The sequence below is a fragment of the Chiloscyllium plagiosum genome, unplaced genomic scaffold (assembly GCF_037043375.1).
Source record: "Chiloscyllium plagiosum isolate Xiang-an unplaced genomic scaffold, Cpla_swu_hap1 HiC_scaffold_9, whole genome shotgun sequence".
NCBI classification, from domain to species: domain Eukaryota; kingdom Metazoa; phylum Chordata; class Chondrichthyes; order Orectolobiformes; family Hemiscylliidae; genus Chiloscyllium; species Chiloscyllium plagiosum.
The window spans coordinates 60,619,604-60,634,328 of NW_028270147.1; the positions used below are offsets into that span (position 1 = coordinate 60,619,604).

Below are 14,725 nucleotides of genomic sequence, written 5' to 3' on the forward strand. Positions count from 1 at the left end.
TAAATCTCCTGGTTATATTCTTATTTATTCAAAATTCTCATAAAGTTATGATATTACAGACAGAACGCATAGCATCAGTAACTATATAGAACATAGAATATTACAGCGCAGTACAGGCCCTTCGGCCTTTCGGCCCTCGATGTTGCACCGACCTGTCATACCAATCTGAAGCCCATCTAACCTACACTATTCCATGTACGTCCACATGCTTGTCCAATGACGACTTAAATGTACTTAATGTTGACGAATCTACTACTGTAGCAGGCAAAGCATTCCATACCCTTACTACTCTGAGTAAAGAAACTACCTCTGACATCTGTCGTATATCTATCACCCCTCAATTTAAAGCTATGCCCCCTCGTGCTCACTGTCACCATTCTTGGAAAAAAAGCTCTCCCTGTCCACCCTATTTAACCCTCTAATTATCTTATGTCTCTATTAAGTCACCTCTCAACCTTCTCTCTAACAAAAACAGCCTCAAGTCCCTCAGCTTTTCCTTGTAAGACCTTCCCTCCATCCCAGACAACTTCTTAGTAAATCTCCTCTGCACCCTTTCCAAAGCTTCCACATCCTTCTTATAATGCGGTGACCAGAACTGTACACAATACTCCAAGTGCGGCCGCACTAGAGTTTTGTATAGCTGTAGCATAACCCCATGGTTCCGGATCTAGATCCCTCTATTAATAAAAGCTAAAACACTGTATGCCTTCTTAACAACCCTGTCAACCTAGGTGGCAACTTTCAAGGATCTGTGTACCTGGACACCAAGATCTCTCTGCTCATCTACACTACCAAGAATCTTAGCATTAGCCCAGTACTTTGCATTCCGGTTACTCTGACCAAAGTGAATTACCTCACACTTGTCTGCATTAAACTTCGTTTGCCACCTCTCAGCCCCGCTCTGCAGCTTATCGATGTCTCTCTGTAACCTACAACATCCTTCGTCACTATCCACAACTCCACCGACCTTAGTGTCGTCTGCAAATTTACTAACCCACCCTTCTACACCCTCATCCCGGTCGTTTATAAAAATATCGAACAACAGTGGACCCAACACCAACCCTTGGGGTACACCACTAGTAACTGGACTCCAGGATGAACATTTCCCACCAACCACCACCCTCTGTCTTCTTTCAGCAAGCCAAATACTGATCCATCTGCTATATCTCCCACAATCCCATTCCTCAGCATTATGTACAATAGCCTAGTGTGGGGAACCTTATCGAATGCCTTGCTGAAATCCATATACACCACATCAACCGGTTTACTCTCATTTACCTGTTTGGTCACCTTCTCAAAGAACTCATAAGGTTTGTGAGGCACGACCTACCCTTCACAAAACCGTGCTGACTATCCCTAATCAAATTATTCTTTTCTAGATGATTATAAATCCTATCTCTAATAACCTTTTCCAACACTTTACCAACAACTGAAGTAAGGCTCACTGGTCTATAATTAAAAGGATTGTCTCGACTCCCCTTCTTGAACAGGGGAGCCACATTTGTTATCCTCCAGTCTTCTGGCACTATTCCTGTAGACAATGACTATTTAAAGATCAATGCCAAAGGCTCGGCAATCTCCTCCCTGACTTCCCAGAGGATCCTAGGATAAATCCCATCCGGCCCAGGGGACTAATCCATTCTCACACTCTGCAGGATTTCTAATACCTCTTCCTTGTGAACCTCAATCACACCTAGTCTAGTAGCCTGTATCTCAGTAATCTCCTTGACAACATTGTCATTTTCTAGAGTGAATACTGTTGAAAAATATTCATTTAGTGCTTCCCTGATCTCCTCTGATCCACACACAACTTCCCACTACTATCCTTGATTGGCCCTAATCTTACTCTTGTCATTTTTTTATTCCTTAAATACCGATAGAAAGTCTTAGGATCAGGGTAAATCCTATCTGCCAACACCTTCTAATGCGTCCTCTTGGCTCTTCTGAGTTCTCTCTTTAGGTCTTTCCTGGCTACCTTGTAACCTGTATTCCTGATGAAAGGCTTTTGCCCAAAACGTCGATTTTACTGCTCCTTGAATGCTGCCTGAACTGCTGTGCTTTTCCAGCACCACTAATCCAGAAACTTGTAACCCTCAAGCGCCCTAACTGAGCCTTCACATCTCATCCTAACATAAGCCGCCTTCTTCCTCTTGACCAGAGATTCCACTTCCTTCGTAAATCACGGCTCCCGCGCTCTACACCTTCCTCCCTGCCTGACAGGTACATACTTATCTAGGACATACAGTAGCTTTTCCTTGAATAAGCTCCACATTTCTAATGTGTCTATCCCCTGCAGTTTCCTTCCCCATCCTATGCTTCCTAAATCTTGCCTAATCGCTTCGTATTGCCTTTCCTCCAGCTGTAACTCTTACCCAGTGGTATACACCTATCCCTTTCTATCACTAAAGTAAACATAACAGAATTGTGATCGCTATCACCAAAGTGCTCACCTACTTCCAAGTCTAGCACCTGGCCGGGCTCATTACCCAGTACCAAATTTAATGTGGCTTCGCCCCTTGTTGGCCTGTCTACATACTGTATCAGGAAGCCCTCCTGCACACACTGGACAAAAACTGACCCATCTATAATACTCGTAGTATAGTGTTCCCAGTCAATATTTGGAAAGTTGAAGTCCCCCATGACAACTACCCTGTCTCTCTCACTCCTATCGAGAATCATCTTTGCTATCCTTTCCTCTACATCTCTGGAACTATTCGGAGGCCTATAGAAAACTCCCAACAGGGTGACCTCTCCTTTCCTGTTTCTAACTTCAGCCCATACTACCTCAGTTGACGAGTCCCCAAACATCCTTTCCGCAACTGTAATACTGTCCTTGACCAACAATGCCACACCTCCCCCTCTTTTACCATCTTCTCTGTTCTTACTGAAACATCTAAATCCTGGAACCTGCAACAACCATTCCTGTCCCTGCTCTAACCATGTCTCCGAAGTGGCCACGACATCAAAGTCCAAGGTACCACCCCATGCTGCAAGTTCACCCACCTTATTCCGGATGCTCCTGGCGTTGAAGTAGACACACTTCAAACCAACTTCTTGCTTGCCGGTGCCATCTTGCATCCCTGAAACTTAATTTTGGACCTCCCTACTCTCAACTTTTTTCTCTACTTGAACTACAATTTTGGTTCCCATCCCCCTGCTGGATTAGTTTAAACCCACCCCAATAGCCTTACAATTGGGTAACTATACAATGAGACAAGTCACCATAAGGCAGAAAAATTAACATGGAACATCCTTTTGAAAGACATCACAGCTTAAACAGTAAATTCAAAGTCAACACAAGGTTACAATGTCTCAAACACGATACATGGCAGAGTCACTATACATCAAATTGATTTGCCGACGAGCAGAGATGTTGACATAGAACCATATAGAATCACATCTCATTTCAAAAGGTAGTACAACATATCATAGACAAACATACATCCCCCCCAGGGCAATTGGTCAGCCTACATATGGGGTTGTCGATTTTTGCTTTTTTTTTTACACACAGGGCTTTCGATCAATCGATACACACCTACACATGGAGCTATCAACACACAAGGACATGTGAAGGCGGAGTCAAAACATGAAGGCATGGCACACACATGAAATCACAATCTAAACAGGATTTGATGACACAGTCCAAACATTGAAGGCACGGTCCGTACCTGGAGGGCAGGTCTACCTTCAAAGGCTCAGTCTACTCATGAGGATATGCTCCACTCATGAAGGCACAATACACACACGAAGGCACAGTGCACACACGAAGGCTTAATCTGAGTACAAAGATTGAAACAGCAGCAAAAAGGCCAGTCCCATCATTGAGTCACCTTTTACTTTTACTAGTACAACAGTATCACTGGCTGTGGCCAGCCAACTCTGAGTCAGTCTCCTGAACTGAGGAGATTCTAAATCTCCTGGTTATATCTATATTTTCTTACTTTTTCCTGTTTTTTTCTTTATTTTTAAAATACCCCCACTTCACTGTCATATAACAGTAGTACTTATCTTCCCCAGCATCCAAGCGTGCATGTCGGTGTGAGACACAGTAAAATCACCAGATGTGTAAATAATTTTATTAATACTTCACCACCAGAGAAAACACCCTTGTGGCTAGGAAACCAGTAACAGGCACAGCCCAATTGGGCAATGTCTGTGTGAGTGAAAAAAGTGAAGGGGCGGGTAAGGTCTCCTGGTTATATTCTTTTCCACCACTTCATAATATGCTTAAATTCAGCGGGTTGTCACATCTGATCTGAGGCCATATCTCCTGGTTATATTGATCAGCCATGGCTTTCCATATTGGCCCAGGTTAACAACACCAATCAAGGATTTTGTAGTCAACAAGATCCAGCTGGTTCCAATCACTAGAACATTCCTTATTTCCTTCATACTAAGATTTCTGTGAAGAATTTCATTATCTTATCTGTTGCCTTGAGCATGAAGGCCATGATTCTGACTGTGGAACTGCTGTGTTCCACTAAAAATTCACTTCAGGCATCTTACGTCAGCTAAAAAAAACCACGGTCAGCCATTTTATTTTACCTTCAGCCCTGGGCAGACCCAAAACATCTAAAAGACTAAAAACTGCTCATAGTATTTTAGGTGTAGACTCATCAAATCGCAATGCAATTTTAGCATAACTTCCATCAACTTTTAGTACAATCTCCTTGCAATTAAAATAAATATTCCATTTGTTATCCTAATTGCTAGCTATGCCTGCATGCTAATTTCTGTGTTCCTTTTCTGCAAACACCCACATCTCCCTGAATTTCAAAGTTTTAAGTTTCATTTATTTTAAGAAAACATTTTGCTTTCTACTGTTATTATCAAAGTACATAACATCAAACTTCATCACATTATACTCCACCTTCCACCTTGTTTTGTCCTTATTTAATATGACCATATCTCTTTGTAGCCTCCTGATGTCCTCCTCCCAGTTCCCATTCTCAGTTAGTTTCCTATCATCAGCAAATCTAGTTATGTCATGTATGGGTTTATTAAAGGCCTAAATGATCTGGTACAAATTAAGATATCTTCTTTTGAGCTAACTAGAAAAATCTTATTGAATAAAAAATATGACGTTTATTGCATTACAGCAACTATGTGTAGATTACATTAATATGACCTAGATAATGTCAGAGACTGTTAGGAATAGTCTGGCCCCACATCTATTTCCTTATTTTTCTCTGACCAAATTCCTGTGACAATATCACATTTGGTGATGCAAACTGGACTTTATCAAGTACTAAACTTAGAAAATCTTTTCTGACCCATGCAACACCTTCCCTCAAGTCTTTTTCTCCTCATAATCATATTGTTCATACCTTTATATTTACCACACTCCATTTCTAGCCTTTGACTTTACAAATTAAGGTGATTTAAAGGTTTCATTGTTCTCCTGGAACATATTCTCTTCAGACATAGAAGACTGGTACTTTATCAGGTAGTTGGCTTGGACTTCATTCTTGAAGGTTTGAGGTTTGAATTTCTGTCTTCAACTGAGAGGTTTTTAACCTCTTTATATTTCTTCTGTGAGGATCCCAGTGATTTAAATCTATACTTTGTTTTTGTTAGTGTAATCCCTGCTATTGCAGGCAGATCACCCATTCTTTGTATTATCTTGGATATTTGAATGTTATTGTCTTTTCTTCAGTGTCTTCCATGGAGTTGCATGTGGCATGTCTTCAATTTGTGTCAGTGAAATTTATTTTTCAATTACATGTGCTGAAGTAGGTCCAATTATTGATTCAACCTCCTCTTGAATATTTTCTGCTTCCTCCTCTCAGTGATTGAATAAATGATGAAGCAAATAGGTCATTTCTTCAACTGTTCCTAGAGATTCATTTTTGTTTAATATGGCAACTGTTTTGTTGTTGAGGATTCCTCTTTGGAAGGGGGACAGGTCAGGCATTTTGTTTGACCTTATCTCTTCATATTTATCTTATTCCTTAAAGGTAGACTTGAATTTACAGGAGATACTCATTCACTATTGTGTGTTGTGATTAACTGAGTTGCATGTTCCTCCATTGTCTATCACTATACATCCTGTCATGTGATGTAGCTGATTGATTTGCTGCCTGTTTGTTTACAATTCTTCTCAAACTTTGTTAGTGCTTGGAATCAATTTTGATAGCAGTGAAAAACATTTCCGCCAAATCCCTATTTCACAAATTTCTATTTCATTTATGATGTGACTTTTCTTTTATTTCAGTGCAACTAACCAAAGAAGATTCTGCTTTAGGTATAGGTTCATTCATGTGCTTAGTGAATCAAGTAGCATTTACTACCATCTTCTCCCTGACCCTTTGTTTCATAACCTCTTATTAACATACAGAGGGATCTAGCTGTACAGGTCCATAGATCAATGGAAGTGGCAATACAAGTGGATAAGGTGGTCAAGAAGACGTATGGTATGTTTGCCTTAATCTGGGCAGAGTACAAAAATTGGCAAGTCATGTTGCAGCCATATAGAACTTTAGTAAGGCCACATTTGGAATATTTCATGAAGTTCTGGTCATCACACTAGCAGATATGGATGTTTTAGACAGGATACAGAAACTGCTTACTAGGTTGTGGCCTGGTGTTATTAGCTACAAGGAGAGATTAGATTTTTGCTTGAACATCAGAGGCTGAGGGGCAACCCGATAGAGGTTTACAAAATTAAGAGGCATAGATAGAATGGATAATCAAAGTCTTGCACCCAGAATAGAATTGTCAGTTACTAGGGAGACATAGATTTAAAGTAAAGGTCGGACTTTTAAGATGAGAGGACATCTTTTTTTACAGAGTAGTAAGTATCTAGAATGCGCTGCCAGAGGAGGTGGTAGAAGCAGATACAATTGCAGTGTTTAAGAGGCATCTTAACAAATATATGATTAGGTAGGGTTTAGAGGAATCAGGATCACCTCGAGGCAAATAATTTTTAGTTTGGAATGGCATTATGAGTTATTGCAGGCTTGGTGAGCCAAAGGTCCTGTCCCTTTGCTGTACTTTTCTTTTCTTTTTTCTTTGTTCCCTTGCACCTTTTGAATGATTGGGGTCAGTAAAAGCTGTTTTACTCAGTAGTGAAAATTCTTGATTGTGAAGTATGTAAAGGTTTTTTCTAGTATTTGAAGTCCCTCTGTTGGAGAATTATTTGTAGCATACCTTTAACCTTAAATGCAATATGCCTGGGACAATGTAGCCAAACATCTGTTAATTGCAAGCATTTATTGCCAGCTAAGACTCTATCTGACAATCCTATGACACGTTTTTCCTTTGTATAAAATGTATGGTCAAATTGTGACTTTCCCTCAAAGTTTAGGCCTATTTTCTACTGGATACAGTTCTACCTCATTTATTTCTGTGTGGATAGTTTTTTTGGTTTATTGCTTTTCTGTGGCTGTATCCTCATTTGGCATATTTTTTGAGAGTGTTCTACTTGCCTGCAATAAATTCTTTCAGTTTTAAAAGTTGCATTTCACATCTGTGAATTATCTTTGTGCAGAGTTTGTGAGAACTTTTAGACTCTAATATCTGGCCAACCAGATGCATAGGCTTATCTGAAGTCATAACAATGGATCATATGCACAGATTACCTATGACATTTTAAACTTTTCAATTACTAAATGTGATTTTAATAGCAGACATACAACCGAAAAATGACTATGATAGTAAAATCAGTGGCTCTCTGACAAAAGCCCTACTGAACCCATGGAACATCACACCAATAGAGTGACAGTGATTCTTTAACCAGAGACATTTAAAAGGGAAAGAGAATGAGGGGCTGACTATCCCTTTCAGCATAAAGATACCTCCTGCAGATCACATCTAGAACTGCAGACATGTTTGTTTTACTATTTTAAGAATATTCCAAAAAAGGATTTAAAAACTAACTGCAATACCTGTTATGTTTGTGTTAGTGAGTTGAGATGCTAATATGAACTAGTGTGCTGTGGAGGGCACAACTTGAGGACAGCCATTAGATTTTCCAGATAAAGAAAGAATCTTTTTCTCTGTGAGAGCTGGAAGCCAGGCAAACTAGTGAAGTGTCATTTGAGAAGAAAGCAGAACAAAAAGCTGTCTTTTTTTTGAGGTATTTTAGGTGTTGGAGTGATTTCCTCGAATTCCAGGAGCAGCAATTAATGTTTTATATGCTGTTGCATTGTTTTGGAACTTTGAAAAAAAAAGTCAAAACCACAGCAGTTTTAAAAGGGAGAAGAGCAGACAAAGGAAGCACATGGTGAGGACAGTGCAGGAGACAGACAGACAGAGAGAGAGAGAGAGAGAATCTGCACAGTTACCGCCTTGGCTGTTTGAATTCGTGTATCGCTGGACATCGGAGTGCATCTGGGAATATTAACAAACAGTGAAATTCACAACTAATCTTGGAGGAACTGTTGGGTGAAGTTCACAGCACAGAATCAGATAAGTTAATTGTAGTTTTAAGTCTGTCCAAGAGAAAGGCTGCAGTAGTGAGTAGAGTGGATTCTTTCTTGATTATATGTTTTTGGAGGTATGTCTCTTGATTGAACTTGAACTTAAAATATAAGCCATAGCTATTAATTTAACCTGGGGCAGTGTTTGTAGAGGAATTAGACGGTGTTATTTTCTGGGTCTGTAGATTGTGAAGGAGCAAAAATGGCCTTTGCAGTGATATGTAGGAGTGGGGGTGGGAGTTTAAAGAGAGTTTAAGGGTTACTGTGGATTATATCTGCCATAAATGCTGTTGGATGCGAATCTTTTCAGATCGAGTGGATCGGTTGGAGAGACAGATAGAAGCAATGAGGAATTTGCAACAGCAACAGTATGTGATGGATGGCAGTTATAAGAAGGGGGAAAAGTCTCAAATACAGTCACATAGATGGGTTAACTCCAGGAAGGGTGAGAGAGGTAGGCAGCTAGTGCAGGAGTCTTTTGTGGATATACCCATTTCAAACAGGTATGCTGTTTTGGAAAATGTAAGGAGTGATGAATTCTCTGGGGAACGTAGCACGAACAGCCAAGTTTCTGGTGTTGGAACTGGCTCTAATGCAACGAGGGGTATGTCGGCTTCCAAGAGATAAATTATGTTAGGGGATTCTGTACTTAGAGGTACAGACAGACGTTTCTGTGGCCAGCAGAGAAAAAGCAGAATGGTGTGTTGTTTCCCTGGTGCCAGGATCAAGGATGTCTGAGGGTGCAGAATGTTCTCACAGGGGAGAGGGGCCAGCAGGATGTCATTGTTCACATTGGAACCAACGCCATTGGAAGGGAAAAGGTTGAGACTCTCAAGGGAGATTACAGAGAGTTAGGCAGAAATTTAAAAAGGAGGTCCTCAAGGGTAGTAATATCTCTAGTGAATCGGATGACACCTTTGTAATCATTAAAAACACAGAAATAGAGAACACACACTGGATCATCAACGCTACACTCACAGGAATCCAATTCACTAGAAAGGAAGAAAAGGACAACCATCTCCCATTCCTCGACGTGATGGTACAGAGAATACCGAATGGAGAATTTGCCACAAATGTATACAGGAAAGCCACACACACAGACCAAGTCCTAAACTACGAAAGCAACCACCCCAACATACACAAAAGAAGTTGCATCAAGACACTGTTCAAAAGGGCCACAACACTGCAGTACACCAGAACTGCAAAAAGAGAAAGAAGAACACCTATACAATGTATTCGCCAAAAACGGATACCCGCGCAATTTCATCAACAGATGCCTAAGGGAAAGACAACGGAATGAGGACATGCCGCAACCCAAAGGACTAGCTACACTACCATACATCAAGAGCATTTCCGAACTGAGAGCCAGACTACTGCGACCACTAGGACTCATAACAGCACACAAACCAACAGACACTCTCAGACAACAACTCACCAGAATGAAGGACCCAATACCCAGCATGAGCAAAACCAATGTAGTGTATAAAATCCCATGCAAGGACTGCACAAAACAATACATAGGACAAACAGAAAGACAGCTAACGATCCGCATCCATGAACACCAACTAGCCACGAAACGACACGACCAGCTATCCTTAGTAGCCACACACACAGATGACAAGCAACATGAATTTTACTGGGACAACACTACTATTATAGGACAAGCCAAACAGAGAACAGCCAGGGAATTCCTAGAAGCATGGCACTCATCCACAGAATCAATCAATAAGCACACCGACCTGGAACCAATATACCGACCACTGCAGCGGACAGCCGGAACTGATAACCGGAAGCGGCAGATTCAAACCACTACAAATGTCGGAGGAAAGATCACAGAAGCGCTTCACAGGAGGTTCCCAACCACTGAGGATGTCACCTAGACAGGGGACGAAACGTCTGCAACACAAATTCCCAGATCGGCGAACAGAACACAACAATTACTCCCAGTGCTATGAGCTCGTGAGGGCAGGAATAGGAGGATAGAGCAGATGAATGCATGGCTGAGGAGCTGGTGTATGGGAGAAGGATTCACATTTTTGGATAATTGAAATCTCTTTTGGGGTAGAAGTGACCTGTACAAGAAGGACAGATTGCACCTAAATTGGAAAGGGACTAATATACTTGTAGGGAAATTTGCTAGAACTGCTTGGGAGGATTTAAACTAGTAAGCTGGGGGGGGGGGGGGGGTGAGACCCAGGGAGATAGTGAGGAAAGAGAGCGATCTGAGCGAGCTGAGAATAGAAGTGAGTCAAATAGTCAGGGGCAGGCAGGGATAAGGTAGGACTAATAAATTAAACTGCATTTATTTCAATGCAACGGGCCTAACAGAGAAGGCAGGTGAACTCAGGGCATGGTTAGGAACATGGGGCTGGGATATCATAGCAATTATGGAAACATGGTTCAGGGATGGGCAGGACTGGCAGCTTAATGTTCCAGGATACAAATGCTACAGGAAGGATAGAAAGGGAGGTAAGAGAGGAGGAGGAGTGGCATTTTTGATAAGGGATAGCATTACAGCTGTGCTGAGAGAGGATATTCCTGGAAATACATCCAGGGAAGTTATTTGGGTGGAACTGAGAAATAAGAAGGGGATGATCACCTTATTGGGATTGTATTATAGACCCCCAAATAGTCAGAGGGAAATTGAGAAACAAACTCGTAAGGAGATCTCAGCTATCTGTAAAAATAATAGGGTAGTTATGGTCAGGGATTTTAACTTTCCAAACATCGACTGCGACTGCCATAGTGTTAAAGGTTTAGATGGAGAGGAATTTAAGTGTGTACAAGACAATTTTCTGATTCAGTATGTGGATGTAACTACTAGAGAAGGTGCAAAACTTGACCTACTCTTGGAAAATAAGGCTGGGCAGGTGACTGGGGTGTCAGTGGGGGAGCAGTTTGGGGCCAGCGGCCATAATTCTATTTGTTTTAAAATCGTGATGGGAAAGGATAAACCAGATCTAAAAGTTGAAGTTCTAAATTGGAGAAAGGCCAATTTTGACAGTATTATGCAAGAACTTTCAAAAGCTGGTTGGAGGCAGATGTTCGCAGGTAAAGGGACGGCTGGATGACTAAAGAAATTTAGTTTGGTTAAGAAAGAAGGAAGCATATGTCAGGTATAGACAGGATAGATCGAGTGAATCCTTAGAGTATAAAGAAAGTAGGAGTATACTTAAGATGGAAATCAGGAGGGCAAAACAGGGACATGAGATAGCTTTGGCAAATACAATTAAGGAGAATCCAAAGGGTTTTTACAAATATATTAAGGACTAAAGGGTAACTAGGGAGAGAATAGGGCTCCTCAAAGATCAGCAAGGCGGTCTTTGTGTGGAGCCACAGAAAATGGGGGAGATACTAAATGAATATTTTGCATCAGTATTTACTGTGGAAAAGCATATGGAAGATATAGACTGTAGGGAAATAAATGGTGACATCTTGCAAAATGTCCAGATTACAGAGGAGGAAGTGCTGGATGCCTTGAAACGGTTAAAGGTGGATAAGTCCCCAGGACCTGATCAGGTGTACTCGAGAACTCTGTGGAAAGCTAGAGAAGTGATTGCTGGGCCTCTTGCTGAGATATTTGTATCATCGATAGTCACAGGTGAGGTGCCGGAAGGCTGGAGTTTGGCAAACGTGGTGCCACTGTTTAAGAAGGGCGGTACAGACAAGCCAGGGAAGTATAGACCGGTGAGCCTGACCTCGGTGGTGGGCAAGTTGTTGGAGGGAATCCTGAGGGACAGGATGTATATGTATTTGGAAAGGCTAGGACTGATTCAGGATAGTCAAGATGGCTTTGTGTGTGGGAAATCATGTCTCTCAAACTTGATTGAGTTTTTTGAAGAAGTAACAAAGAAAATTGAGGGCAGAGCAGTAGATGTGATCTATATGGACTTCAGTAAAGCATTCGACAAGGTTCCCCATGGGAGACTGATTAGCAAGGTTAGATCTCATGGAATATAGGGAGAACTAGCCATTCGGATACAGAACTGGCTCAAAGGTAGAAGACAGAGGGTGGTGGTGGAGGGTTGTTTTTCAGACTGGAGGCCTGTGACCAGTGGAGTGCCACAAGGATCGGTGCTGGATCCTCTACTTTTTGTCATTTACATAAATGATTCGGATGCGAGCATAAGAGGTACAGTTAGTTAGTTTGCAGATGACACCAAAATTGGAGGTGTAGTGGACAGTGAAGAGGCTTGCCTCAGATTACAACAGGATCTGGACCAGATGGGCCAATGGGCTGTGAAGTGGCAGATGGAGTTTAATAAATGCGAGGTGCTGCATTTTGGGAAAGCAAATCTTAGCAGGAATTATACACTTCATGGTAAGGTCCTGGGAATGTTGCTGAACAAAGAGATCTTGGAGTGCAGGTGCATAGCTCCTTGAAAGTGGAGTCGCAGGTAGATAGGATAGTGAAGAAGGCATTTGTTATGCTTTCCTCTTTTGATCAGAGTACTGATTACAGGAGTTGGGGGGTCATGTTGCGGCTGTACAGGACATTGGTTAGGCCACTGTTGGAATACTTCATACAATTCTGGTCTCCTTCCTATCGGAAAGAGGTTGTGAAACTTGAAAGGGTTCAGAAAAGATTTACAAGGATGTTGCCAGGGTTGGAGGATCTGAGCTACAGGGAGAGGCTGAACAGGCTGGGGCTGTTTTCCGTGGAGCGTCGGAGGCTGAGGGGTGACCTTATAAAGGTTTACAAAATTGAGGGGCATAGATAGGATAAATAGACAAAGTCTTTTCCCTGGGGTCGGGGAGTCCAGAACTCGAGGGCATAGGTTTAGTGTGAGAGGGGAAAGATATGAAAGAGACCTAAGGGGCAACCTTTTCACGGAGGGTGGTACGTGTATGGAATGAGCTGCCAGAGGATGTGGTGGAGGCTGGTACAATTGAACATTTAAGAGGCATTTGGATGGGTATATGAATAGGAAGGGTTTGTAGGGATCTGAGCCGGGTGCTGGCAGGTGCGACTAGATTGGGTTGGGATAGCTGGTCGGCATGGACAGGTTGGACTGAAGGGTCTGTTTCCATGCGGTACATCTCTACGACTCTATCTGACTGTGGAACCAAGAATCTTGTAACTGTTTCACTAAAATTATGAGCACCTTAGGTGCCATCCAACGTAATTGGCTGCAACATTCCATCATCTGCTCCTCAGGCAACCCAAAGATATATACTATTTCTGATGCCATAGATTCCTAATGTAATTGGGTATTTTATCATCTTTACAAATTTTTATTCTGTAGCATTGGCATTAGGTGCTATGCTGCTGAACTAAAGCATTTTCCCTGTGACTTATGACACTAATAGATATTTTCTCACTTTTGTAGTTCCTGCTTCAGATCTCTGCTATGACTCCCAGTGTATTCCCCTTGTGTGATGTAAACATTACTTGTTAAACTAAAATTATTACTTCTTTAAAATAAATACTTTAAGTAGCTTACAGTTCAGAAAGAGGCTTTTTGGCCCATCAAGTCTATACCGACTCTCTGAAGTGCATCCAACCCAGACCCACAACGTCTCCCACAATCGCCATGGTTAATCCACCTAGCCTACACAAACCCAGACACCACAGACAATTTAGCGCAGCCAATCCATCCATTGCAGGAATGTGGGAGGAAACCAGAGCACTCAGCATAAGCCCTCACAGACACAGGGACAACTTCCATCTCCACACAGAAGTCATCTAAGGTTAGTATCTATGCCAGTCCCTGGCACTGTGAGGCAGCAGAGCTAACATCTGAGCCATCATGCCATCTATGGCTTAGTTAGTGATTTTTCCCAGCTGTCTGCTCCCAGTATGTACAGGATTTCGTTTGTGGTCCTCTTAGTTTTTTCTTATTTGCAGCCCTACCTCATGGTATCAAAGACTATGGCAGAGACAATCGACACTACCTGCTGCAATTTGTTTTTAAAATTTCTGTTTAGGTTCTTGTTAGGCAAGACTATCCAGGGTTATGGAGATTAGATTGGAATGTTGAATTGGAAGTGGGAACAGGTCAGCTATGATCTTATTGAATGGTAGAGCTGACTCAAGGGGCCAAATAGTCTACTTCTGTTCCTATTTTCTTTTGCCATATAATTGTAACATGTAATCTTTTAACACTTTGATAATTCATTCTTTCATGGCAATCCTTTTGTTTTGTGATTATGCTTTTATTATCTCTATTTTTAAGTAAATTATAAAAATAACATAGGGTTCACTACAAATTCATACTCCTGGGCCAGACACATGAAAATCTGGTAGATCTCCCACTTATCACTATCCAATATCCTTATTCAAACTTATGAAAAGCAAAGCTGAT

General features: G+C 41.6%; 1 protein-coding gene across 4 annotated transcripts in view; it reads left to right on the forward strand.

Moving 5' to 3' along the window:
• Positions 1 to 14,725, forward strand: part of dnai4 (dynein axonemal intermediate chain 4) — a 122,094-nt gene that overhangs the window by 73,787 nt on the left and 33,582 nt on the right. The gene's annotated exons all lie outside the window — the stretch shown is intronic.